Source organism: Glycine max, chromosome 18 (genome assembly GCF_000004515.6).
Source record: "Glycine max cultivar Williams 82 chromosome 18, Glycine_max_v4.0, whole genome shotgun sequence".
Classification (NCBI taxonomy): Eukaryota; Viridiplantae; Streptophyta; class Magnoliopsida; order Fabales; family Fabaceae; genus Glycine; species Glycine max.
The window spans coordinates 25,558,173-25,585,106 of NC_038254.2; the positions used below are offsets into that span (position 1 = coordinate 25,558,173).

General features: G+C 36.2%; 1 pseudogene; it reads right to left on the bottom strand.

Annotated features, from left to right (window-relative positions):
* LOC113000181 (2-oxoisovalerate dehydrogenase subunit alpha 2, mitochondrial-like) overlaps positions 1 to 22,289 on the bottom strand; it is a 156,365-nt pseudogene extending 134,076 nt beyond the window's left edge.
* Between the last annotated feature and the right edge of the window lie 4,645 nt (positions 22,290 to 26,934).

Sequence of the window (26,934 nt, forward strand, 5' to 3'; positions counted from 1 at the left end):
GTATCCTCATATTAGCTAGATCTTGACGGGTATTCAAGCCATCCTTCATCTTGCCTTGAATGTTAAGGAGCGTCCCAATCACACTGTCACAAACATTTTTCTCCACATGCATAACAATAATACAATGTCTAACGTGTAGATCAGACCAGTACGGAAGATCAAAGAAAACGGATCTCTTCTTCCATATGCAACTCTTATTTTTATCCTTCTTTTGGGTCTTTCCAAATACAATATTCAGGTGTTGAACCCGCTGGTATACCTGCTCACCAGTCAACAATATCGATGCAATATTGTGCTCTTGACTTCCATTAAAAGCTTTTTTCAGTAGTCTGTAAGGATGATTCGGTGTTAGAAAACGATGATGCCTACTGTAGACTGTTTTTCTTCCATGTTTTAGTTGTGTGTTTTCTTCACAGATGGGGCATGCATGATGACTCTTAACACTGTAACCGTTGAGATTCCCATATGTTGGAAAGTCATTAATTATACAAAAAAGCATTGCACGCATTTCAAATGTCTCCTTGCAAAGCGCATCAAACACTAAAACCCCTTCGTCCCATAACTTTCTCAGGTCTTCAACCAACGGACTTAGATAAACATCAATGTCATTTCCTGGCTGTCTTAGGCCCGATATCATCATAGACAACATCATGTATTTTTGCTTCATGCACAACCAAGGAGGCAAATTGTAAATTACTAGCAGAATTGGCCATGAACTGTGTTGAGTGCTTAATGTGCCATATGGATTCATTCCATGACTGTCTAGTCCAAGTCTAAGATTTCTTGGCTCTTTCCCGAAATCCGGATACAAACCATCAATCTTCTTCCAGTGCGACTAATCACCTGAATGATGGGCCATTCCATCACAAATCCTTCCATTTGCATGCCATGTAAGGTCTTTTGCGTCGTCCTCGTTAGCAAAAAGATGCTTAAACCTTGGAATGATTGGAAGATACCACAAAACCTTCGCTGGAGGGCCCTTGTTTGAGTTTTCATCAGAACTGCTTTCCTCTTCATCCTTCACTTTGTACCGTGAAGTCCCACAGATAGGGCATTTGGACATTTCTTGGAATTCATGCCTGTACAGTATGCAATCATTGGGGCAAGCATGAATCTTCTCATAATCCATACCCATCGGACACAATATCTTTTTCACCTTATAGTAAGTTTTAGGCAGCATGTTGTCCTCTGGAAGCAGATTGTGCACTACCTCGAGCAGTGAGGAAAAAATTTTGTCACTCCACCTATACCTTGCCTTCACATTAACCAGAATTAATACTGCAGACAGCAGGGTTAAGGAATTCTTGCACCCTGTATACAAAGGCTTCTTTGAATCACTCTGCAATCCTTCATACATAGGGGTGTGTGCTTGCTAAAAAGACTCTTTGATGGAAGCTTGCTTGTGGAGCTTCTATGGAGGCTGGATCTTTGAGCTTCAATGAGGTCCTTTAATGGTGGTTTTCCACCATGGAGATGCAGTGGAAGACAAAGGAGAAGAGGTGAGAGGAGGCACCATCCACTAGGGAATAAGCCATGGAAGAAGGAGCTTCACCACCAAGATGAGCCTTGGATAAGAAGCTTGGAGAGGAGGCTTCAATGGAGGAAAAGAAAGAGGGAGAGAAAGAGAGATGGGGGAGCACGAAATTGAAGGAAGAAAAAGGGAGAGAAGTTGAACTTTGAGTTATGTCTCACAAGACTCTCATTCATCAAAGTTACAATAAGTGTTACTCATGCTTCTATTTATAGACTAGGTAGCTTCCTTGAGAAGCTTTCTGGAGAAAACTTCCTTGAGAAGCTTCTTTGAGAAAACTTCCTTGAGAAGCTAGAGCTTAGCTACACACACCCCTCTCATAACTAAGCTCACCTCCTTGAGAAGCTTCCTTAAGAAGATTCCTAAAGAAGCTTGAGCTTAGCTACACATACCTCTCTAATAGCTAAGCTCACCTCCTTGAGATGAGAAGCTAGAACTTAGCTACACACCCCCTATAATAGCTAAGCTCAGCCCCATGACAAAAAACATGAAAATACAAAAACAAGTTCTTACTACAAAGACTACTCAAAATGCCCTGAAATACAAGGCTAAAACCCTATACTACTAGAATGGCCAAAATACAAGGCCCAAACGAAGGAAAAACCTATTCTAATATTTACAAAGATAAGTGGGCTCATACTTAGCCCATGGGCTCGAAATCTACCCTAAGGCTCATGAGAACCCTAGGGCCTTCCCTTGGATCTCTAGCCCAATCTACTTGGAGTCTTCTACCCAATGCCCTTGCGGGATAGGATTGCATCACTCTTGTCCAAGGTCATAAATCATGTCCTCCAAGCGATCTCCCATTTCTACATCAAACGGTTCAGTTTGGGACCCACTCTGCATGTCTGTCACTTCACCATGCCATATCCACGTCGTGTAATTCTTCTTAATCCCATCACACAATAGATGCTCTCGTATGTCGTCCAATAGTTGTCGTCTTCCGTTCAAACAGTTGATGCAAGGACAATAATATTTTCCTTCTTCATTCGGTCGACCTCTTTCTGAAGCAAATTGCAAAAACTGCTCGACGCCATCCTCATATTCTGGGCTCATGCGACTTTGATTCATTCAACTTCGATCCATCTAACCAATTCCATGCATGAAAATCACACTTTTTTATTTATAGGTGTGGCCCTATCCAATTTAGGAAGACTGTCTTTTATGTTACCTTTATATGTTAGGGTTAGCATTATTTTGAAAAATTTGACTAAATTTTGGCAGCATTTCGCATTGGTTTCCAAGTACACGACATGACATCGGTGAAATTAATTTCCCGATAATCAAGTATGCACTCAGAGAACAACTTGAAATGCATTGTACCGAAATTTCATCAAATTAATCAAAATAATAATAACCTTAACGAATGAGTCTAACATAAAAATACCAGTCTCCCCAAACTGTCCAAACAAACAATTCAAGACAAAATACAATGACTAATGCAAACTGTCCGCAAGAATCATTGCATTCAGTCTCAAATGGGAATCTAAGGTTCACTCAACATGAACAACATTTGTTTATATAGCAAATTACATTGATGACGTACAAGAACATAAAAAATCTAAATTTCGATTATAGACAAATATCGACATCAACAGTTGTGAGACTAGTCATAATAATACAAGCAAAAGCAATATGCTAACCAAGATCTAAATATCCTTATAAAGTTATAATAATACAAGCAAAAGCAACATGCTAACCAAGATTGGATGTTAGGATCCAACAGGGTATGAGACTAGTCCCACATTAGAAGTATGTGATTCTAGTGTGGGTAGTAAAAGAGAAATCGCTCCCACTGGTAGTGAGAAGGTGGTCTCCAAAAACTCTCTTGGCAACTAATAGGTTCATTTGTGAGATCTGCAACAAGGGATTTCAAAGAGACCATAATCTCCATGAAAGCTGAAGCAGAGATCAAGCAACAAGATTATAAGGAAGAAGGTGTATGTCTGCCCAGAAGCTAGTTGCGTGCACCACGACCCTTCAAGGGCAAGTAAATTGTTGGACTAAGTTGACAGAACTGCCAGTAAATTGCTGGACTAAGTTCACAAAACTGCCAATGATATGAGACGTATCTTTGAAAACAAAGAGAGATGGATCACACTTGCTTCCAGAAAAACCAAGATGCAAGAGAGTGGATTTTAGGTTGTCAAACCACTGTCTTGGTGCTTGCTTAAGCCCATATAGAGCCTTATTAAGTTTACAACCTACAGAGGTATTGGGGTTTTCAGAACCAGGGGGTTACTGCATATAAATGGTTTCCTCTAGAAAACCATTTAAGAAGGCATTGTTGTACAGTGAGCAAGTAACAGAGTTGGACTAAGCCTAGGTAAATGGATTCCACACTTTAATATGATATGCATAGGATGAGAATTAACTGCAGCAACATTTTTCAATGTTGTATTGTGGAAAATTTCAGAAGGAGACTAATCTAATGACTGAGGAGAATTAGCTTGCACAGAAGTAGATCCAACTTCAAAGATAGGAGCTGTAGGCTCAATAGTAGGACTAGAATCAACATTGAGAGGAGAACTAGAGTTGGAATTTGAATCTGTTGTGGGATCAATAGAAGTAGGACTAACAACAGAATTGCTAGTGTGTGTGTGTGTGTGTGTGTGTGTGTGTACGTGTCTGTGTGTGTATTGGTCATTAATTGGGTATATGCATGAAATTAGGATGTGTCTGTGTGTGTATTGGTCATTAATTGGGTATATTGGTCACGAAATTAGGATGGCTGCAGTTTGTGTGTGGCAGTAGTGTTAATTTAACTAAGATTTTGATGTGTAGTGGTGGAGATTGCAGCTAGTTGCTGGTATCTGATGTGTAGTGCTGGAGATTGCAGCTAGCTGATGTGCAGTGGTAGCTGATCATGCATCAATCATGCCAATGATTGATCTGTTACCTACTGCTTACAGGGATGCTGGCAGTGGAATTGCACTAAAAACTCTTAAGCGTGTGCAGAAAGCCTGGGGTCAAGGAAGTATATCTAGTTTACTGCCTCAGCAGAATGATTTTCTTGATTACTATGATTGTAGTGGTTAATTGTTTGTTTCGTTCTTTCTGGATATGTTTACCATTTCTTTTTATGTTTCTATGTACCTCTTCAAGAGAGAAAGAGAGAGAGAGAGAGAGAGAGAGAATTACAGTAATAGAAGGAAGTAGAAGATGAAGGAGAGAGAGAGATTTGGAGGTGGATTTTCGTAGTGAAGCACTAAACAGGAGCTGCTTATAGAAGTGGTGTGGGAGGACAAAAAAGCAGATTTTAACAGACAAAGAGGAATGCATAGTTCACTTTTAGGAGAGGGAGATTCAGATTAGAGAACCCCCCCCTCCCCCCCCCCCCAAAAAAAAAAAGTGGGGGTGCTTGCTTTGCTTTGCTTAACTATCAACTATCGAGTTTACACCATATAAAGGGGAGCAATGTGTCAAATAGTGGTGAGGACAAAAGATGGCAGAGAGAGACAGAAAGACAGAGAGAAAGGACCTTTCTTCAAAACAACATTTTAGTCATCTTTCTAAAAGCTATACTTCAGGTGAACATGCTTCGTTTTATTTAAGAATTGAATTTTATTTGAATATAAATGTTTCCACTTAAAATACCTATCTCCGCATGCAACAGATAGTTGGACTTCTAAAGGATATTGAACCTACAAACTTGTTAGTCAGCATGATGAGAAAGAGTCAAGCATTTTCTCTGCATTTCTTTAGTATTCATCAATTGACTACAACTCTAATATACACAATTGACCAAAAGACTCAAGCAATTGACTAGAGGAACAAAAGCAGCAAAGCAGGTAGCCTTACGGGAGTTATTGCTATCCTAGCAATTACATCAAAACATTCAAACATTGCAGCAACACCAGTAATCAATGCATTGCATTTAACACACCTAAACTAGTATCAAAGATTCAAAAATTGAAGAAATGGGATACCTGAAAATTGCCCAAGAAACCAGAAAAAGCAACGCAGACAATATATGGACCAACTTTCTGCTCAGACCCTGCCTAATCAATTTTCACTAACCCAATCAATCACATCATACCTAACCACCAACACACAAATCAAAAGTGTACTACTTAATTTCAGACCCTGCCCAATCAATTATGGGTTTACTTGTGGATGTGATAGGTGCAAGATTGAAGCTAATTGGGATGGTGAACAAAACAATCAAAAGGGAAAAAAATGAGATGATATATACTTGGATATAGACATCAGACATGCATGTCTTTGTCCTGTTTCAGTCTTTCTTTAAAAAGTGTTGTGTTGTCTTTGACAAAATCACTATTTAAAACATAGAACAAAAAAGTACAAGACAAATTAGTAAACTATATGACTTTTACACACATTTTTATAACTAATATATCTTTTTTATTTCTCGATCTCTAAAATCAAAATGCTTATGATACTTCCAAAACATTTACACTGTAAATGTATTCTACTTTTCTTTCAATTTTTTTAATTTATGCCAGATTAATCAAAGAGACATCCCCTCAAAATTTTATTATTAGGCCAGTGATAGGGATTGTGTAGCTATTATGCATCTTTTAGTAAACATTGCATTTTATAATATGTACATCATATATAGGTGGGAATTTTATAATCCTCCTAACAGAGACAAACTTGAACATGTTTCCTAACTAAACTAGAAATGAAAAAGAGACCAAGCTTACCTCGAACCCAAACAGTGACAATGGCAGTGAGATCTAACAAAATGGTGCGAAACTTAGCTTTCCTCGTACCTCAATCAGCAATACTGCAACTGAAGACGTATTATTATTATTATCATCAATAAAGGAAAAAAAAGAAGCATTTCATATGGCAGGTGTTCCATAACATAATCCAAAATATTACCCCTCCTTATTTAATTTATTGTTAATTGATTGCAACTCATTTCTATTCAATATAGTATATGCTTGTGTGGTCCTAAAATACACAGGATTTGCTAAGGGGAGGTCAGTTAACCATTTAGCTACCACCGCATAACAAACATAGTGCCAAAACTGACAGAATCCCAAAGCCCAAAATTTCCTAAACTTGAATACTTGCCATCAACAACTAATCCCTAGGTCTATTCTAAGAGGTATAACATCATTGCAGTTTACAAAGATAAAAAATTGTGCTGAACAGAAAAAGAATGATACCAGATTGACCCAAATCTTATTTAGAGGTAGATACTTCTATTTTTTCCTCCCATGTAATTTAGTTCTTAAAAAAAAGTATATACTTGTCAAATCTTATTTGTTGGACTAGATTGCCCCGAATCTTCCCGTACTGTATACAGATCAGAATAAATGTTGTGATGAATTAAATGAAGGTCAAATTTTAAGAAACCACTCTAATTAAATTAATGAAAAATGGTCATTCTTTAGTAGAGGCTAGGATAGTATCCTTATATAAAACCCTAAATTCACTAAATTTGAATTGTAGATAGCAAACAAAAAAAAACTAGAAACTATTACTCAAAGTAGTTTCTCAAAAAAATCAGAAATCATTTTTTCAGTACATTCTTATTTTCTTAAAAAACTTGATCAAACACTAATTTTTTTAATATTAATTTGTTACTTCATGGGAAAAACTTGAAATAAATTAGCTCATAGTAGGTTTCACATGATAGATTCAGTGTCTTGCCATTATGTGTTTCTAAATCTGACTCAGAAGCTTGCCCGAGTGTATTTCTTTGGCAGAGAAGCTTACTTTACTTTATAAACAGGATTGAGAAAAGAACCACAAACAAGATGTTTAGCATTTGACAAAAGTAGGATCAAGTGGTTTGTGAAATAGAAAGGATAACATATTAACATGGGAGCAGTTTGGGATAATGAAATTATTCTCCTCAGAAATTGGTAGATACATAATGGGAGTGGATTAGCAGCTGGTTCTGAATGCCAACATACATATAATAACAACCAAGCTGGCCCCGAAGAAGCAACATTTACCCTGCACTAATTACTTCGATTATTGTAGCTGCCATCCTTTCCTAATTACAAAAAGCTACTGTTAGATTGCCTTCAATTAAAGCTCCCCTACCCTCAAAAGGAACAACACTAACTGAGGCAGAGGATCGATCTTAAGGTTGGGGGTAAGAGCAAAAAGACCAAAAGAACAACACCAAAGTCCAATGACATCTACCTCAAATTACTTGTCAAGGTTCCTTAAATTAATCAAGGTTTCTTAGCAATGATAATGAGAGTGGAAAAAAGGGTGAAGTTGGGGTTAGGGGACAACATTATCAAATTGGATTTAGGGACACGAAACACATGGGAATTGTAGTTTGTTGGTAGAAACCCCCTATTATAACTCCATCTTTCTTGTTGTTCTTTGGCTTTATTCAACTACTGTATTTCTCAGCTTTATTTAATGTGATTTATATAAAATGCTTCAGTGCATTAACAAAAAGGCTTATATAGATGTATGCTACCATTCCCTGTTCTTGATGCTACTCTTAAGAACTAATTATGTAGTTTTCCAAATTGTAAGATTAGGAGGTACACTAACAGCAATAAACTTGTAATTTCTTTTATTTTAATGTGTGAACTACAGATTTTATAAAACTAACAAACTTGTTAGTTGAAGAGGTTGATTATAAGTTGACAGAAGAGGGAGAGTGTAATTTGATCAATTTGAGAGTAATTCAAAGACTAACTCTTATTAGAAATAGAATTCTGATTCGAGGATGATGGCGAAGGGCACAAAAATGGTGAAGAAGAAGAAGAGGAAGAGGAGGAGGGTGGTTTTGATTTGGAGTGCAGCTATGCAATTGTATAGAGTAATTGGCACCTTTCCATTGAATTTGTTGGATAACATTTGAACAAGCAAATTCCTATCATCATGCTTCAAATGTGCTACTTTTTGGTTGTTGACAACACTTCCATACCAATAATGCTTGACATTGCCAATTTGGAACCTACCAACATTATTAATAGACAATTTTTGTCATTTTATAGGGCCATGGAAGAAGCTTTTCAATTGGGCAGTATGACTTACTAATGTACACATAAAGGGTTATCAGCTGCATAAGCTTATATCAGAAAATTGAGGCCAAAAAGGTTATTGAATGAAGAACATGAACTAATTAGACAACAAAAGCTACAGTACCTAAACTGGGAGCAGCAGGACAAACAATTAGTGTCTTTGGCTTCTAGCATCAATGGCATTGAGTCTTCACACAAAAGAATGGTTGGAAGATACTTGAAACTTAACCTTTTAGACCAAAGCCAAAATCAAACAACTAAAACTGCAACTAAGTGTCTAATACATAGGAGCAATGAATGACTATATTTTTGAAACATAATCATAGTAACACGAATGGGTAAGAGAAGCTAACTAGTTTTCAAACAAAATTAACTATGATGACTTAGGGAATCCAAAACAATAAGGCCAAAGTGAGACTTCAGGAACTGAGAAAGAAGCTCAACAGTGTTAGGGAATCTAAGCAATTAGCAATAGAAGTTGCTGAAGTTGTGAACAATAAGGCCAAACAACTTGAACAGGCACTATCCCAAAAAGCTATAAGATATGAAGCATGGAAACAAGAACTAGAGCATGAAAGAAAGTAGGACAAAACAACAATGAAGGAAGAAAGTAAATGCTTCCACGCAACAACTCAACAAAATAAGGCAATATTTTGACACAGCTTTGGAAGCAAGACTAGCTGCATTCAAAACCCTAGTAGTAGTAACTAATTAACAAACTAACTAACAATCTATAAGAAAAAAGAGCACAAAGAGCACGTACACAGAAGCACAAAGTTACAATAAAGACATGAAGCTTACCTCGAACCCAACACTGACAATGCCAGCGAGATTGGCAGTGAAATGTACCTTAGGTCACCACGAGTTCCCCAATCCTTGCACCAGAAACCAAAAAAGGTCCTTAGCTTAACCATGAGATCTAGATACAGACCTAGCTATTCAATAGAACAACACAGGTAGACAAAAGGTACCTAGGTAAGTTGGGGATGGACAACAAAAAGTGATCTGTCACGGTCTTCAGTGCAATGGAAAACATGAAGCTTCGATGTTAACAGTGCAATGGAGAAGAGAGCGCGAGATCGAGGGTACACGAAGAAGAAGAGAGCGCGAGCAAAATAGGTCGCGTCAAATATAATTTAAAATGTAAGTTCAACATCGGTTTTCAATAAAAAAAAATCGATGTGAACATTAACATCGGTTTTATTCAACAAACCGATGTTAACTGATCATATGTTAACATCAGTTTTGAAGAAAACTGATGTTAACGTCACTTCGTTAACATCGATTTTCTTTAAAACCGATGTTAACGGACACACATTATTTACAATTATGCCACCACGTTTATGTTGACATCGGTTTTGTCAAAAACTGATGTTAATGCATCAATGTTAAATCTGCTTTTTCTATTAGTGTGACTTTGTTCACCATAAATACAAATATACACAGAACCTTACATGTTATAGGAATTAAAATGTTTGCAAGGTAAGTAAGTAAGTGTAGGTTCCAACTTAAAAGTGAGGAGAGAGACAGAAGGGGACCTCACCATACTTGGGAGGAGAAATTAAAAAAAAAAAGGAACAGAAGGCCACTCGTGGGGTCTCTCCTTTTCAAGTAAAAAAATCATGAAAGATTCAGTGTCAAGTGTGACTGCTCAAGTTTTAACTGAGACATCAAGTTGATATATATATATATATATATATATATATATATATATAATGTGAATTGTGATGATTTGTGAAATAGACCATGAAAAGAAAATAATAATTGAGGTTGAAGTGGAAGGAAGGGGGCAGTGGCAGTGGGTGGGTGAGATGGTTAAAGTGAAGGGAAGGGGCCAAGGGGGTATACAAAAAGACAGTCCAGTGTAGTTGAGCTGAGTAGTTAGACAGCACAGGTGAGCATAAGATAAAGGCATCTAACGTAGCATGACAACTCATCCCTTACCCAAACCATATTTTTTTCTGTTTTTTATGCCTTGCCTTTTCATAAATTTTATTCAATTTTTATTTATTTTTTTATTTTCTCATGCTCCATTTTGGTTTCCCACTCCAGCTTTTTCGTAGTGGACCATTCACAATGACACAATTGCCCCCACTCCATGCAAATTTCTTTTTTTTTTTCCTATTCTACTGGAAACAAAAACTTGCCTTTATTCCCTTGATCCCATGTAATTTAAAGTTTATCTTATGCCCATGCCATATTCAATAACTAAAACTAGTAGAATGTTTATGACTGAAATGCTTCAATCTACGATATATAGACCAAAGAATCTGAAAGGAAACAAAATCATTTAAGCTTAAAATGGAGAAATAATTGAAATCACGATTAAACAATATTATTTACGTAATTAATGGTAGTTGTTACTAACTGGATTTTCAAATACATCTTTCTAGACATGGTTAGTTCTTCTAAAACAACTTGTAGAGGGTTCAACCATTTGATTTACTTCTAAATTTTGGGGTTCATGCTCATCTCCTAGAGGCAATCATAGGGGATGATGCTTCCACAATTGAAGAAGAATATTCTCAAGTGAGATGGACTGTTGGAATTTGGGTTATCACTCACTTGACAATGATTTTCCCAAGAAAAGTCTAAAATTGAGAAAGTTGAACCATTTAATTCTACAAAGAAAGTGATGGGGGTGGTAGAGTGGTTTTGCTTGTGCTTACGAGTTATTATTACGGGCAACTGAAAAATTTAGGTACATGTCACAAAGTTGTAGACTCAAATGATACGGATGTTTCCCTTGATAAAGACCCCATCAATCACTCTTGCATGGATACAAAAGAAAGGTTTGCTGGTAAAGAAGCTCTTTACCTTGTTTTCTTTAATCACGTATATAAGCAACTATGTTTGAACTTTTAAGTATGATTGAAAATTTAAATGTAGACATTTCTCTTAACAAAGACTCTAATATTAGATTAGAAACTAAATGTACATATTTCTCCTAATGAATATTATAACCTTAGTTTCTTATGTTACAAGATATTAGTTCCTTATTCAACTCTGCCTTATTTACCATTACATGGATAGGATATTCACTACTAAAAAGGTGATTTTCTAAGTCAGTTGATTTGCACTTTTTAAGATGGTTATGAGCCATCGTCGAAGTGTTCGTCGTAAATTGTCGTCAACACTATGACAACAGTTCAGTACCTGTCGTAGAATATCATATATCTTAAGAAAGATTTGTTCAAAACCCGTCTTAGTATCTAGGACATTCTAAGATGGGTGTCCACATAACCATCTTAGTATGTATGACATACTAAGACGGTTGTGGCAGACAACCATCTTAGAATGTCCTACATACTAAGTCGGTTATGCAGATAACCGTCTTAGTATGTATGACATTCTTAGACGATTTTCTGTCATAATCCTCTTAGTATGTCGTGACACTATTAAGATGGGTTTCGACCATACCCGTCTTATGATTTGAGACATTTTACGATGGTTATGCAAATAACTGTCTTAGAATGTCATATACCTTCTAAGACGGTTTTTGACATAACCGTTGTAGAATTTTTTTTTTTTGGTTTCCCATGTATTTTACAATATTCATCTCCATCATCAAAATTCAAGTACGTTGAAGGCTTAAATCTTGGACAAATAATGCATTTTAAATGCGATGCATTTCATTATGCGTGAATCATATAAGTTGTGAAACAACTAAAACTATATTCACATCAATGCTCAATACTTGATGTGAATGACTCAACACCAATGCGTTGAAACATTTGTTTTTAAAGGAAAACAAGAAAAGGACAATTTTTGGACAGATTCAAAAATTAAGTGTACAAGTAAAACCAATTACATTTGCAGGGAATTTTTAGGACCCAAACTAAACCCAAACCATGGTTATGCCAAATTCTAAGCCATAAAATGCACTTGCACCCAAAGAATTATCTTTTTGAAGCTAATACTCCTGAAGCATACATTTATGAAATAACTTTCTCAATTAAATTAAGAATGAACAAATATCAATCTCTAATTTATATTCATTCTTCTTTTGCCAAAAAAAAAAAACTAATATTCATTCTTTTCATTATCTTCAATCACAATATACAAGAAATATGCTAAGTGATCATCTGTTTTTACACAGAGTATTATCACATGCCAGTCACAAGCAGGGCTTATTTTTTTTCAACACAGTGCTCATAAAAAGAATGATATTTTGCTGGGACGTAATCCTTGAACCTATTTCACACAATATGATGAAGGTCAAGACATGATTCAACATATGAAAATTTCAATATGATCATAAGTTTGAAATATATTTCCTTCATGTAAATGGAATCATGCAAGGAAGTCAGTCTAAGTGGCAACTTCAAGAAAGGAATTAGTCACTTTCACATACCCTATATTATATATTCTGCAGCACTAAGCTTATGTCATACATGTAGGGCACAATTTAAATAAAAGTTGTCATCAATTGACAACAAAGGAACATAAAATTTCAACACCATGTTACCCCATAATATAATCCATCGTGTCCCAAGTATAAACCTTGAGGGTACATTACATTAATTATGAAAGTACTGTTCAATTGGAATGCAAGCTGACCCAGTATATTTGTAAAATTAACAACAAAAAGCTTGGACTACAAATTTCCAGTTTAACTTGTATAACAATTATGACATGAGTACTTGTGTAAAAATTAACACCAAACCTAATCATGTCCTTATAGGTCCTGTTTATAATTTACATAATTTATTAGATTTCCTTTTGGCACTTATTGGATTTAATCATTAATTTTTTTGGCTCCACTTCTAGTTATTTCCAATTATACCATTCTCTACTTCTGATTCAACTTGCATATTTAAGTTTACATATAGATTCAACGGGAAGATTTCTTAAATATAGACTTTACCTAAGAAAGGAATGTTGGCATTTCATCACCAGCAGAAGGCATAGAATCAGTAGGAACATTTCCCTTTTGTGTAATCAACTAAAGACTGTCACCCACACCAATAAGTTATGCTGCAGGTCTACACCACATTGAGCACTTTCTCTACCTATATTATAAATCTTCCCACTTATCATGATTTACATTATTACAAACTAAAATGAGAGCTTAATGATTGAAACAAATCATACCAGATGATGAATGTTCATTAGAATTTCCAAAATATTGCTTTAAGTCATAATCTCCTGTTATAAATTTACGCTTCTTGGAAGAACAAGGAGCTATTGTTGTATCCTTTGATTTTTCATCTAGATGACAATTATAAGCCAAATCAAGCCTATCACATTCTTGTGATTGCAGAGTCTTCCTTCCAAGCATAACCTTCCCACATATATTTCTTGAACTTTCACAGCATATAGTTTTGATGAGATTCTTATTCGACATTATTATTCCATAGACATGTACATTACTAGAGCATGAAATTCATTAACAAAAGAAAAAACTTAAAGGTCCTTAAACTAAAAAACTTAAGCAACAAAACAATTATGATGAAAAGCATCACAAAACCTACCTTCCACAAATTCTCATGTCATAATTACTTCAACAAAAATGAAGTATCTACATATATAAATGCTATTTTCTGCAAATAAGATAATTGTAAAAATAGCAGTATCATGTTACCTCATCATTCATCACCCAACCACCTCCAACAATTTCTAGCTGTCCATTTTTTACCAAATTGATGAAGGATTCCTTCATCTCATCTGATGCATCCCTCCACCATCTTTCTAAGTACGACGTCTCTTCCCATATGAACTTTCGTCGAGATTCCTACATAGCCAAATCATCCAGTCAATATCATAGATTCATAGCTCATGTTGCTCTCAAAATGAAGATTAAAATAAAAAGAGCTACCTAGGGAACTGATGACAGGCTTATTAGCTCCATTTCATTGGGGCTTTTTAATCTCCTACAGTACAACCTAACCTGTAAACCTTACCAAATTAAGAAAACAATTTTAACATTTAATGTCCACCACTTTTGTTATCACAAGGACTGCCCAGCATGATAATGGTTGCAAAGGAGGTTAAGCTCATCACACCATCTTTTTTCATTTACTTTACATGAGGATACTCTTTTCCTTTCCCTAGTTTTCTAACTAGCACTAGCAGTTAGAATAGAAAGTTGCTAAACTTTTGCATAGGAATATGTTAGGCTACATGATATATTAGAATGGAATCCAGTTATCATCAATCAATGGATTTAGAGATGTATATCTCACCTGTTGTCTCAAATTATTTATAAGTTATGACTCAGCCATATCATTCCACCAACCATTCTTTTCTATCCACTTTCTAAATCTAGCCATAGGATCACGTGTCAATCTCCACCATTTAATCTCATTCACGGGATGATACTTGGTAGAGTCATCTGATGCGGTGTGGTGTCCCACTCTATATGTAAGAGCCTGAAAAAAATATCAGATAAAATAAAATTAGTTTGCCATTAAAATGCCTTAATATTACACCATACTCTACCACTTTTCTTTTAAACATGGCCAAAGATTTGCCTTAGAAAGTTATCATTTATCACTTTACTTCTATTAGAATTGGTCTCTCTTCAGTAATTGCCATTTGATGAGCAGCTTGAATAGCACTATAGATATCTAGGGCATCATTGCCATCACGAATGCTACGGACTCCATATGCTTTCCCTTTCACGACAACACCATCACTTATACATAAACAGGTAACCCAGAACACAATAAGCCTTTATATATTGCAAGACAATGCTAAAGATTTTAGACTAAATGGAAGAAATGGACAAAGGGAAAGGAAAATTACTTGGAAACTGATCTGAAATGGGTGTGCTGATAGCCCATCCATTGTTCCAACATATAAAAATAACTGGGGCCTCCAAAACTGCTGAAAATTTAAGGCAACATGGAAATGTCCCTGTCATTACACAATGCATTAGAATATAACAAAGAAAAACAATTTTCTTAAGCTATCAAAGATCCTTGAAAATGATTGCTAAAGAAAAGAAAAAACATTATACTGCATCCATTTAAAAGGATGAGGTCTTTGGAATAGGCCCCACTCCAAGTTCCAAAATTGGAAAAACGTATTGAGAGTGAGTTTGTTTTAGCCTAAAGTGATACTATATTGCCTAAAATCCATTAAAAAAATTCAAGGATAGAGTCTAAGTTCTACATCCATGCTTTATCTAAATCCCAATAAAAATTTCTTTTTCAGTAAAGGGATAAATGAATCTTCTATTATGTTTATCTCACTTGAGCCACCATCACCAAAGTAAGTGACAACACATGCATCCTTTTTATCCATCTTTAAGGAATAAGTAGCTCCAACAACATGGGAAATTTGTGTACTATAGACCAATTTAAAATTTTCATTTTGTAACGTTCATAATCATGGGGCAAAGCAGCATAGATAAATAGATAGAAAAATATATAGAGAGAAACACCAAAGCCTTGTATGTAAAAAATTTCAATACTTACGCAATAGTTGATGCTACTGTAAAGTAATTGTGCTTTTTGGGCCTATAATGAGTTAGCATCTGCCTTCCTTTCACATTATCATATTTATTGGCATCTGAGCATTTTCTTGCTACACCCCATTGCCACATTATATAGTCACCCTTTGTGGATATCCTTCATGCTTTACATGCCTCATGACACCTAAGCACACCTTGGACTTGATCTTGGATTAGTGGGCTGAACCATAGCTAAAATTCACTAATTATAATTAGTGAAATTTTGGCTCCAAAATTTGGCTCCAAAAATTCAATTTCAAATTCAAGTGAAATTTGAATAGAAATTCAAATTTCTCTCCAATTTTGTGTGACACTTAGGCTATAAATAGAGTCCATGTGTGTGCATTTTTTCAACTTTGATCATTTGATAATTACTCTTCAAAGTTCAGACCTCATTTGAGGTACAAAATTTTGTGCTCCTTCTCTCCCCTCCCTCCATTCATCTTCTCCTTGAAGTGGCACCTCCAATCATCTTTCTTCCTTCTCCATTCTTCTGCCATTAAACTTCAAGAAGCAAAGGACTCCATTGATGAAGAAAATCCAAGGCCTACAAGCTCCACATGGAGCTACATCATGTGGTATCAAGAGCATCTTCGTCTAGGTGATGTTCTTTTGCTTCCTCTATCTTTTTGTTTGGTCAATTCACTTTAATCCCTTGTTCTTCATCTTATTCTCCATGTATATCCTCCATTGTCTTGTGGTTTGGTGCTGTTTAGAGTAGATTAAAAAAAATAAACCGATTAAATCTTAGATCTACACTTGTTCTTGCATTTCAATGGTTCAAATTTTATAGATCTACTCTTGAATCGTGTTTTTGTGTTGATTTTAGGTTCTATCATTTTTCAGCCATAATCTTCTTGTGCTGAACCTTTAGATCTAAATTTTCTTCCAAAATAGTGATTAGAAAAAAAAACACAAAAATGTATGTGTAAATCACTTAATCCATGTTGTCTTAGAGTCATGTTTAGTCATAATAATTGTCACATTATGTTCTAAGTTTGTGTTGAATTTTTATTTTGTTGATTGAATTCTAGATATATTTGTTCATGTATTCTTGTCATTCTTATCATATCTTTTGAGTTTTGATTCTAATTCATGCATGTTATTTAGTTCATAACATGTTCTAAATCAATTCCTAGAAGTAGTCTTGTTGTTGAACTTTGTTTTGTTTTATAAGTTTCCTATATGATGCTTATGAAGAAATTGAGTTGTGGTGCTGAGTTGTGGCTGGATTTGTGAATCAAAATAAGTCTTTATTTCTCTTGAATTGTTTTATTCAAGACATTTGAGTATAAGCAAACACAAATTGTAATTATCCAAGCCTTAAGCAACATAAACACTACTCTTGATTTCTAGGTTGAAATCGCTGGTGTAGGCAGCTTGAACATACAAACTTGTAAGAATTACTGGGGACTGGTCAATGTGAATTTTAAGCTGAAATTTTTACTGCAGTTTCTAGACATCTGGAAAAAAATTAGAAAAAAAGAAACAATTGATTTGGTAAAAGGAAAAAATACTAAAAATTATGTAAGTTGGCTGGAAAATTAGTGTCCAGAAAAAAAAGTGAAAGGGAAGTGTGCTTGTTGTTTTGGCTCAAAATTTGTTCTATAATTGGTGCCTATTTTATAAAAATCTTAGTTCTGAAATTTCAATTGAAAATTAGTGTGAAAACAAGTGCCAAAACTAGAGGTTTCTTGAGTCTTATTTTTTTAGTTTTTTTTTACTCTACTCTAGAGTCATTCTAGGTTTCTCTTTGAGTCCTAGCTTGCTTTTGTGTGCTTTTTATTGCTTTAATTGTTGAATAATCCTTGAAAATTTGTCTTGTTAAAACTCTATTGGTTTAGATTTCATTTCATTTTTTGATCTTTAGTTATTGCTTGTCTCTTCGTTTCCTTGTTTGTTAGTTGCCATATAGGGAATTGGAAAAGAGGATTGGTGTCATCCCTTGAAGAGTTTGAGTCAAGAAGCAAGGGGCCAACCACCTTAAGAGCTATTTGACTAAGAAGCACTCCAAATTGAGTGAAACACCAAAGAGAGAATAGCCACCAAAATTGAGGACATTTTTTTTTGTAATTTTGTAATTGGCAATTTGCTTTGCATTCAAATTTTGTAACAAAAAAACCTTTCATTGGAAGTAAGTTGGGAGCCTCCAATAGGTCACCCTACTTCCATTTGTGTATAATAATTTTAGACAATTTTCCCTTAGGATAGTGAGTGTTTTGTTGGGAACCTTAAACGAGGTCATCCAAACACTCTTAGGATCCGCCTAGTTTGCATTTCTTACACTTTAATTTCTTGCTTACTTTCATAGTTTATGTCCTTTAATTTCTATTGTCAAACCGCCTAGATAGCTTGCCTTTTACCAATTAGTTTTTACCTTATCTTTCGCACCTCTTTTAGTGTTTATTTTGGCTAGTTTCCACCATAGTTTTTTTACCTTTTGTTTTCAAACCCCTAATAAGAAAAGAACTGCAACTTAGGAACCAACATGAGTCTTCATTCTTCATCTAGTATTAATGGTGAGAGTTCTACTCCTAAGGACCCCTTGTATAAGATATTAGATGAGTTGAGATCCCTTAAGTTGTGGAAAGAAAAACAAGAGAGAAAGGAAAAAGGAAAAAAAGAGTGGAAGAAATAAGTCAAGATGAAAGAGAGAAAATAAGAGAGGAAGAAAGAAGAAAAATAATGAAAGAAATGAAAAAAGAAAACATGTCTCCTATAGTAGTCATGACTTTTGCAAGAGCCTACGTGAAGAAATTAGTGACTATTATAGAGGAAGACATAGGTCACATCCTAGACCTCACTCCCATAGGAGAGAAAAGGAAAGAAAACCTCAAGAGGTTAACATTAGCCTCCCATATTTCCATGGAAAAGATAATGTCGAGGCCTACTTGGATTGGGAAATGAAGGTTGAAAAACTCTTTACTTGCCATCATATTAGCGAAGAGAGAAAAGTTCCATTGGCTAGCCTTAGCTTTCAAGGGTATGCCCTCTATTGGTGGACTTCCCTTGTTAGGGAACGAAAGATTCATGGGGATCCTCCAGTAGAGTACTGGAATGATCTTAAGAGTGCCCTTAGGAAGAGGCACATTCCCTCCTACTAGGGAAGAAAGCTTATGGACAAGCTCCAAAGGCTTAGACAAGGGAGTATGAGTGTTGAAGAATATAGACAACAAATGAAACTACTCCTTTTAAGATCTGGACTTAGGGAGGAGGAAAGGACAAGCATAGCTAGATTCCTTAGTGGGATTAATATGGAAGTGAGGGAAAAGGTTGAACTCCTTCCATATAGAGACCTATATGAGCTAGTCCAACTTTGTATAAGAGTGGAGCAACAACTTAAAAGAAAGCCTTCTTCAAAATCTTATGGATTTCACTCTTATCCTAGGAAGGACCAAGTCCAAGGAATTTTTGGGGCTGCACCTTCAAAACCCAAGGAAGATAAGGGTAAGACCATAGAGAAATCCACCCCTAAGACTAGTTCCCAAGAAAGGACTAGCAGCATTAAATGTTTCAAATGTCTTGGGAGAGGTCACATTGCCTCTTAATGCCCCACAAAGAAAACCATGATTATGAGGGGTCAAGACATTTATAGTAGTCAAGAGGAGACTACTTCTTCCCCTTCCTCTAGTGGAAGTGAAGATGAAGTAAGGGGTGAAGAGTCTAGAGAGGAAGTCTACCCCCATCAAGAAGGTGACCTCCTAATAGTTAGAAGGCTTCTTGGAGGTCAATCTTGTGATCTATCTCAATCCCAAAATGAGAACATCTTTCATACAAGATGCAAAATTTTAGATAAAACTTGTTCTCTCATTGTGGATAGTGGATCTTGTTGCAATTGTTGTAGCACAAGATTAGTTTCCAAGTTGAACCTCACTATCATTCCCCACCCAAAACCTAATAAACTTCAATGGTTCAATGAGCAAGGGGAAATGACAATTAACCAACAAGTGAAGGTACCTTTCTCCATTGGGACATATAAGGATGAAGTTAATTATGATATAGTTCCCATGGAGGCAGGGCATATTCTTTTAGGAAGGCTATGGCAATTTGATAGGAAGATCATTTACAATGGCCTAACTAATGAAATTACCCTCACCCATCTTGGCACTAAATTTTTGTTGCATCCTCAAACACCTTCACTGATGGCAAAGATCAACTAACTATGCAAGATAAAAGGGATGAGGGAGAAAAACTAGAAAAAAGATAGAAAAAGAAGGATAGCCTTGTCTTCAAAGGCCATAGGGAAGGAAAAAGAGGAAAAGGATTCCCCCAAGAAGATTGTTAAGAAGGAAAATCATCTTGCAACAAAAGGTGATATTAAAAGATCACTCCTTCTTAAACAATCTTTCTACCTTTTCCTATCAAGGGAAACATCCCTTAACATTTCCAAACCTCTTGAGTTTGAGGTTATTCCTCAAGTAAAGGAGATGTTGGATGAGGGTTTGGTTCGTAAGAGCTTAAATCCTTGTGCTTTGTTAGTGTCCAAACTAGGTATTATGAGGCACTGAATCCCTATGATAGGTGGTATGATGAATGTGTTGAGTGGTGCAACCCTCTTTTGTAAAATCACCCATGCATCCAACATATTCATGATTCACATACATAGCGACTCATTAGGTAGGTTTGTTCTTATTTTTAGTTTCAATACAAACTTAGGTATTCATATGGGACACCTTTGGTTTGTCGTACTTTTTGGTAGGAATAATCAACATGAAAATACAGAAAAAAGGTATGCTTTATTGCATTACTTTCCTTAATTTTTTAAATAATGATCCAGGGGTTCCCGTGAACCCTAAGAGAATAAAGGTCATTCCTGAATGGCCCACTCCACCAAGTATAAGGAAAATTTGGGGCTTCGATGACTTAACAAACTTTTACAAAAGGTTTGTCCCATATTTTTCTATACTTGTAGCACCACTCATTGAGTTGGTGAGGAACCATGTTCCCTCATAGGAAGATGCTCAGGAAATGGGTTTTCAGACCTTACCTTACTCCAATATACGAAACACCACTAATATATATGTTTTTATTCTTTTTACAGGTGTTGAAGGAAGAAGCCCAGAGTTTCAAGAACCTTTGGATTTGAGGTCAAATCCTTTTCAAGGGGGAGGGAATGGTGCAATCCTACCCCCCAAGGCCATTGAATAGAAGACTCCAAGAAGATTGGGCCAGAGATGCAAGAGAAAGCCCTAGGGTTCTCAAGAGCCTTAGGGTAGATTTCAGGCCCATGGGCTAAGTATGATCCCACTTATCATTGTACATATTATATTAATATTTTAGGACACCTAGACTAGTTTTTTGTAATAGGGGTAGTTTTTTAATTTCATATGCATTAAGTGAATATTTGATGTGTGTGTTGGGAAATAAATTTAATTGAATTGGGAGAAGCCCAATCCAATTAAATTTTAGAGGGGGAGGTGAGCATTTGCTTGTTACACCCCATTGCCACATCATATAGTCACACTTTGTGCATGTCCTTCATGTTTTACATGCCTCATGACACCTAAGCACACTTAGTGGTGAATCTTGGACTTGATCTTGGATTAGTGGGCTGAACCATAGCTAAAATTCACTAATCATAATTAGTGAAATTTTGGCTCCACAAATTCAATTTCAAATTCAAGTGAAATTTGAATAGAAATTGAAATTTCCCTCCAATTTTGTGTGACACTTAGGCTGTAAATAGAGGTCATGTGTATGCATTTTTTCAACTTTGATCATTTGAGAATTACACTTCAAAGTTCAGACCTCATTTGAGGCACAAAATTTCGTGCTCCTTCTCTCCCCTCCCTCCATTCATCTTCTCCTTGAAGTGACGTCTCCAATCATCTTTCTTCCTTCTCCATTCCACTGCCATTGAACTTCAAGAAGCAAAGAACTTCATTGATGAAGAAGATCCAAGGCCTACAAGCTCCACATAGAGCTACGTCAAAAATAAACTAAAGCTATCCGCACACAGACCCCTCACATCACATCTCATGAACCAAATAACAACCTTATTTAACCAACTGCAGTCATCTACAATTTAATGAAAGATTAAACAAGAAAACATAACTTACGTTTAATAATCATGTTCTATCAATATTTTTTTTTACAGATTTTACAATTTTATTCAATCACAAATTGTCAGGTATGGTAACTCTATTGACTTTTACACTAAAATTCATACTTACAATGACTTCTGATGAGTCGATAGTGTAAATTACATAAACATTGCATAGAAATTAGACATTATATAAAAGTCCACAAAAATTAGATGATGTTGTAGAAGACCTTATACACCCCTGTCAATGTATATTATATTACTAGTATAATAGATAGAAACAATACCCATTATGCTTTAACAAAACAAATTTACACTTTCAGTGCAACAATAACAAGTCTATGTGCAATGACATGACAACAAACAAAATATAGTACTAGAAGACACTGACCCCTATTATAAGCTTGTAACAATGACACCTTAGTAGGACCCTGAGTTCCCACATCTCAAAACAATCTAGTTAGAGTGAAAATGACTTCTCCAAATGTTGAGAAACATTGCAAGATTGGAAACCAATTGGTATAAAAATATGTAATCCAAAAAGACAATTCCAGTGAAGAATAGCACCTTGATGTGAGGTTGTATCCAACGTGACTCTTGAGACTAACAATGTTGATGTGAAAACCTGTAATAACCCCAATAGTAGGAATAATCCTTAGCAAAAATTCGTAAAACAATAAAGGCTAAATTAATAACTGTTGCGGTATATGTTAGTCGATGAATATGACTAACTTTTGTGTATAAAACCTGTGTAAATTGTATCAAACTCCTCCAATTTATGGTTATTTCGTAGTGTTGTAATTAATTTTTGTTAAAGATAGGTAATAAATACTTAGTACTCCCATTTTGTGTGTTTAATAATCATTTCCTCTCAATTTCAGGTTAATTAGGCAAGTTTGTGAAGTGCTGATTTTCATCCACTCGCTAAGCCAATCTTCTGGCTTAGCGAGCCATTCGCTGAGCGCAACACTCCTTTGGCTGAGCGCGAGGAAGAATCTGGAAGAAGGATGAGCTGTGGATGTTCACCGAGCGAGGGCTAATCCCACTAAGCGCACCGCTTGAGTCCATCTGTTGAGCGAAAAGACGAGCGCTAAGCCAAAATTCACTAATGCGCGCTAAGCGAGCTAGAGTTGCGCTAAGCGTGCAAGCACCAACAAGGGCACCTATTTAAGCCTGATATCAGAAATGGAGAGGGATTTTGGCCATTTTCTCGAAGAGCTTCTGCATGTGAGAGATTTTAGAGAGAGAAGGGTCCAAATCAAGAGAGTTTTGAGAGATTTTGCTGTGCAAAGACCTGCAGAGAATGGAGCTTGAAGAGGAAGTCGGCCTGAGAGCTTGAGCTGAGTTTGTGAGTGATTGTGATGTTCTAGAGGTGGAGGAGACATCCTCACTGCTTGTATTTCTTCAATCCTTCATTTTTCTCTTCTCTTTGTTGTAAAGGAAGCTTCACAGTTATGGAGAGCTAAATCCTCTGTTGGTTCTTCCTTGCAGGTACTTGATGTAAATACTTGTATATCTATTTAATGATGTTTTATGTGTTCTCTGTGCTATCAGTACGTCATTTCAGTGTGCTTTTGCCTTGATCACGTAGATGCATGCTTTGTTAGGATCATTCAACAGTGAAAACTGGTCTGATTCTTAGAACTTGATAGGACAGGGCTAGTTTATCGTATTATCACGAGGGATCGGGGTACAATAACCTAGTTGTTTGTATGTTTGTCTTGATGCAATTCTGGACGAGTTTAGTCCAACAAGAGGAATCTGAGGACAATGCTTGATCAGGATTAGGCTAGACTATCATGAGAAATCGGGGTTTAGCATTTCATGAGACACCATAGAACACATGAGCATTGTTAAGTAGAGAATATCCGTTTAACATCAGACACCTAATAGGAAGACCAACGTGTTGTCTACTTGTCTTTACACATCATTACTCACGTGATTTTCCTTTTAATAGTTAGTTTACATACCTGTGCATAGTTGACACATCTCTTTTCATACTAGACACCTATTCACTGAATATCTTTTTTCACGTGACTTCAATATTATTTATTTTCCCTTTTTATGTTTCTTTATTTTTGGGGTTGACAAGGGTGTTGCCCATGCTCCTACGCATCCTCAAGTGCGATGAGGAATTCAGACCTACGTAGTTCTTTAAGTCTAAAAGTTTGTGTGTTAAATTGATTTTATGTTTTTGAAAGATTTATCTTAATTGCGAACAAAATGTCATTTATGGAGTTGGACCTTGAAACGATCTCAAGTGATATTTTGATAAAAAGAAGTTATTTATGAGTTGTTTTTATCTTGGTTTTGTTTATTAACTTTCAATCTTTTTAAAGACGACTTTACAACACTAATGATTGGTAAAGATGAGTAGGAGCATGGGCAACACATCATTACTTGGTAAAGATATTTCAGTGAATAGGTGTCTAGTGTGAAAAGAGATATGTTTACTATGAACAGGTGTGTAACCTAACTGTTAAAAGGAAAATCACGTGAGTAATGATGTGTAAAGACAAAAAGACGACATGTTGGTCTTCCTAAAAGGTGGCTGATGTTAAAAGGATATTCTCCACTTAACAATGCTTATGTGTTCTATGGTGTCTCCTGAAATGCTAAACCCTAATTCCTCATGATAGTCTAGCCTAATCCTGATCAAGCATCGTCTGCAAATTCCTCTTGTTGGACTAAACTCGGCCAGGACCGCATTAAGACAAACATACAACAACTAGGTTATCGTACCCCGATCCCTCGTGATAGTACGACAAACTAGCCCTGTCCTATCAAGTTTTAAGAATCAAACCAGTTTCCACTGTTGAATGACCCTAACAAAGCATGCATCCTTGTGATCAAGGTAAAGGCATGCTAGAATGAAATACTGATAGCATAGAGAACACACAAAACATCACTAGATAGATAAAAAGATATTTACATCAAGTACCTACAAGGAAGATCCAACATAGCATTTAGCTTTCCATAACTGGGAAGCTTCCTTTACAACAAAGAGAAGAGAAAGATGAAAGATTGCAGAAATACAAGTAGTGGGGATGTCTCCTCCACCTTTAAGACCTCATAATCACTCACAAACTCATCTCAAGCTCTTAGGACGGTTTCCTCTTCAAGCTCTGGTCTCTGCAAATCTTCACACAACAAAATCTCTCAAACTCTTTGGAACTTGGACCTTTCTCTCTCTAGAACTCTTTAGACATGCAGAAGCTTCAAGATAAGGCCAAACTCTTCTCCAAAATCTGATTTCAGGCTTAAATAGGTGGCTTTGTTCGTGCTCGTGCGCTTAGCGCAATTCTAAACCGCTTAGTACGCATTAGTGAATTTCGGCTTTGCGCGGACTTTTCTCGCTCAGCAAATAGACTGAAGCGGTGTACTTAGCAGGATGCTCCTTTGCTCAGCGAACATGCACAACTCATCCTTCTTCCAGATTCTTCCTCGCACTCAGCCGAGGAGTGTTGCACTCAGCGGATGGCTCGCTAAGCCGACAGGTTGGCGAGAGGGTGAAAATCAACACTATACAAACTCACCTAATTAACCTAAAATTGAGAGAAAATGATTATTAAACACACAAAATGGAAGTACTAAGTATTTATTACCTATCTTTACCCAAAAGTAATTACAACATTACAAAATAATCATAAATTAGAGGAGTTTGATACAATTTACACAAGTTTTATACACAAAAGTTAGTCGTATTCATCGACTAAATGCTCCCCCAAATTTACAGTTTTGCTTGTCCTCAAGCAAATAAAGAATAGTTCACTGGTCCCCAAGTGACAATAACATGCAGTGATTATGTACAAAGGTGTATGCAGCAAAAGTCACTGATTGCATGACACAAGAATAAAGCAAAATGCTCTCATCATGGCCTTCATTATGTCCTCATTTATACATTTCATTCTAAAATTCAGAGATTCATGCAAAGATTAATACTCACAGCTAGTTGTTCACTCACAGTTTAAGATCACACTCTCACCGATTTTGGTTCAAGCTTTTCTTTCTTAATCAATTTGTCTACTGACTAACAATTCTAAATGCAAGTTTACATTCTTGTTCTTTCTGTCTAACATGCACATTTGCTCAAACTTATGAAAAGAACACAAACTCCATCACAATCATGCATTCGATCCAAAATCAATTCATACACCCATTTTCACAAAAAGATAAAAGTGTTTCACTGCTATATCATCAAAATCAAGTCAAACTATTCTAAATGCTTCAGAATGAGCAAACCAACTACCCATAAAAAAAACTAGCAATGTATATAAACATAAAAGAAATATTGTACTGAAACCATAATCATAATAATAATAATCCAAAAATCAAAAGCATCATCAGGAATCAACAGTGTCTAAACTGGGGAATCAGTGAGAGCAACAACTTCTCCAGATGATGAATCAGAAAGATAGGCAATTCCTCCAACTGAGGAATTAGGGGGATCAGCTGTTTCCCCAGCTGGTGAATCAGGAGGGGCAATAGTTTCATCTGATGATGCATCGGAGATGATAATAAGAGGTGGAGATGGGGGAACTACTTCAAGCTCAGGAGAAGGAGGTGGATTCACCACTAGAGATCGTGGCTCAGCTGGCATTGGTTCAACCCGTGCCGGTGCAAGCTTAGGAGGAGCAGCCTCATTTGGTCTCACCAACGGAAGTTGAGCTTCAAGCTAGGCTACTTGCTCAAGAAAATGCTCCATAGGTATGATTGGCCTATTGTGAGCCAACTCTCGCAGGCTGTGCATGATAATAAGATGTCCTCTGAATAAGCTTTGTAGCATAGGGACTAAGGTTTGCGAGTGTTGGACATCTGGTCCTATGGTTGCTGACTGAGGAGCTAGGATGGATGATGAAGGGATGTCATTGGTTCTAGTCCTCTTTCTTGATGCCATCTACAACTAAAAAGAACTCAAAACTTCTTAGACCAAATT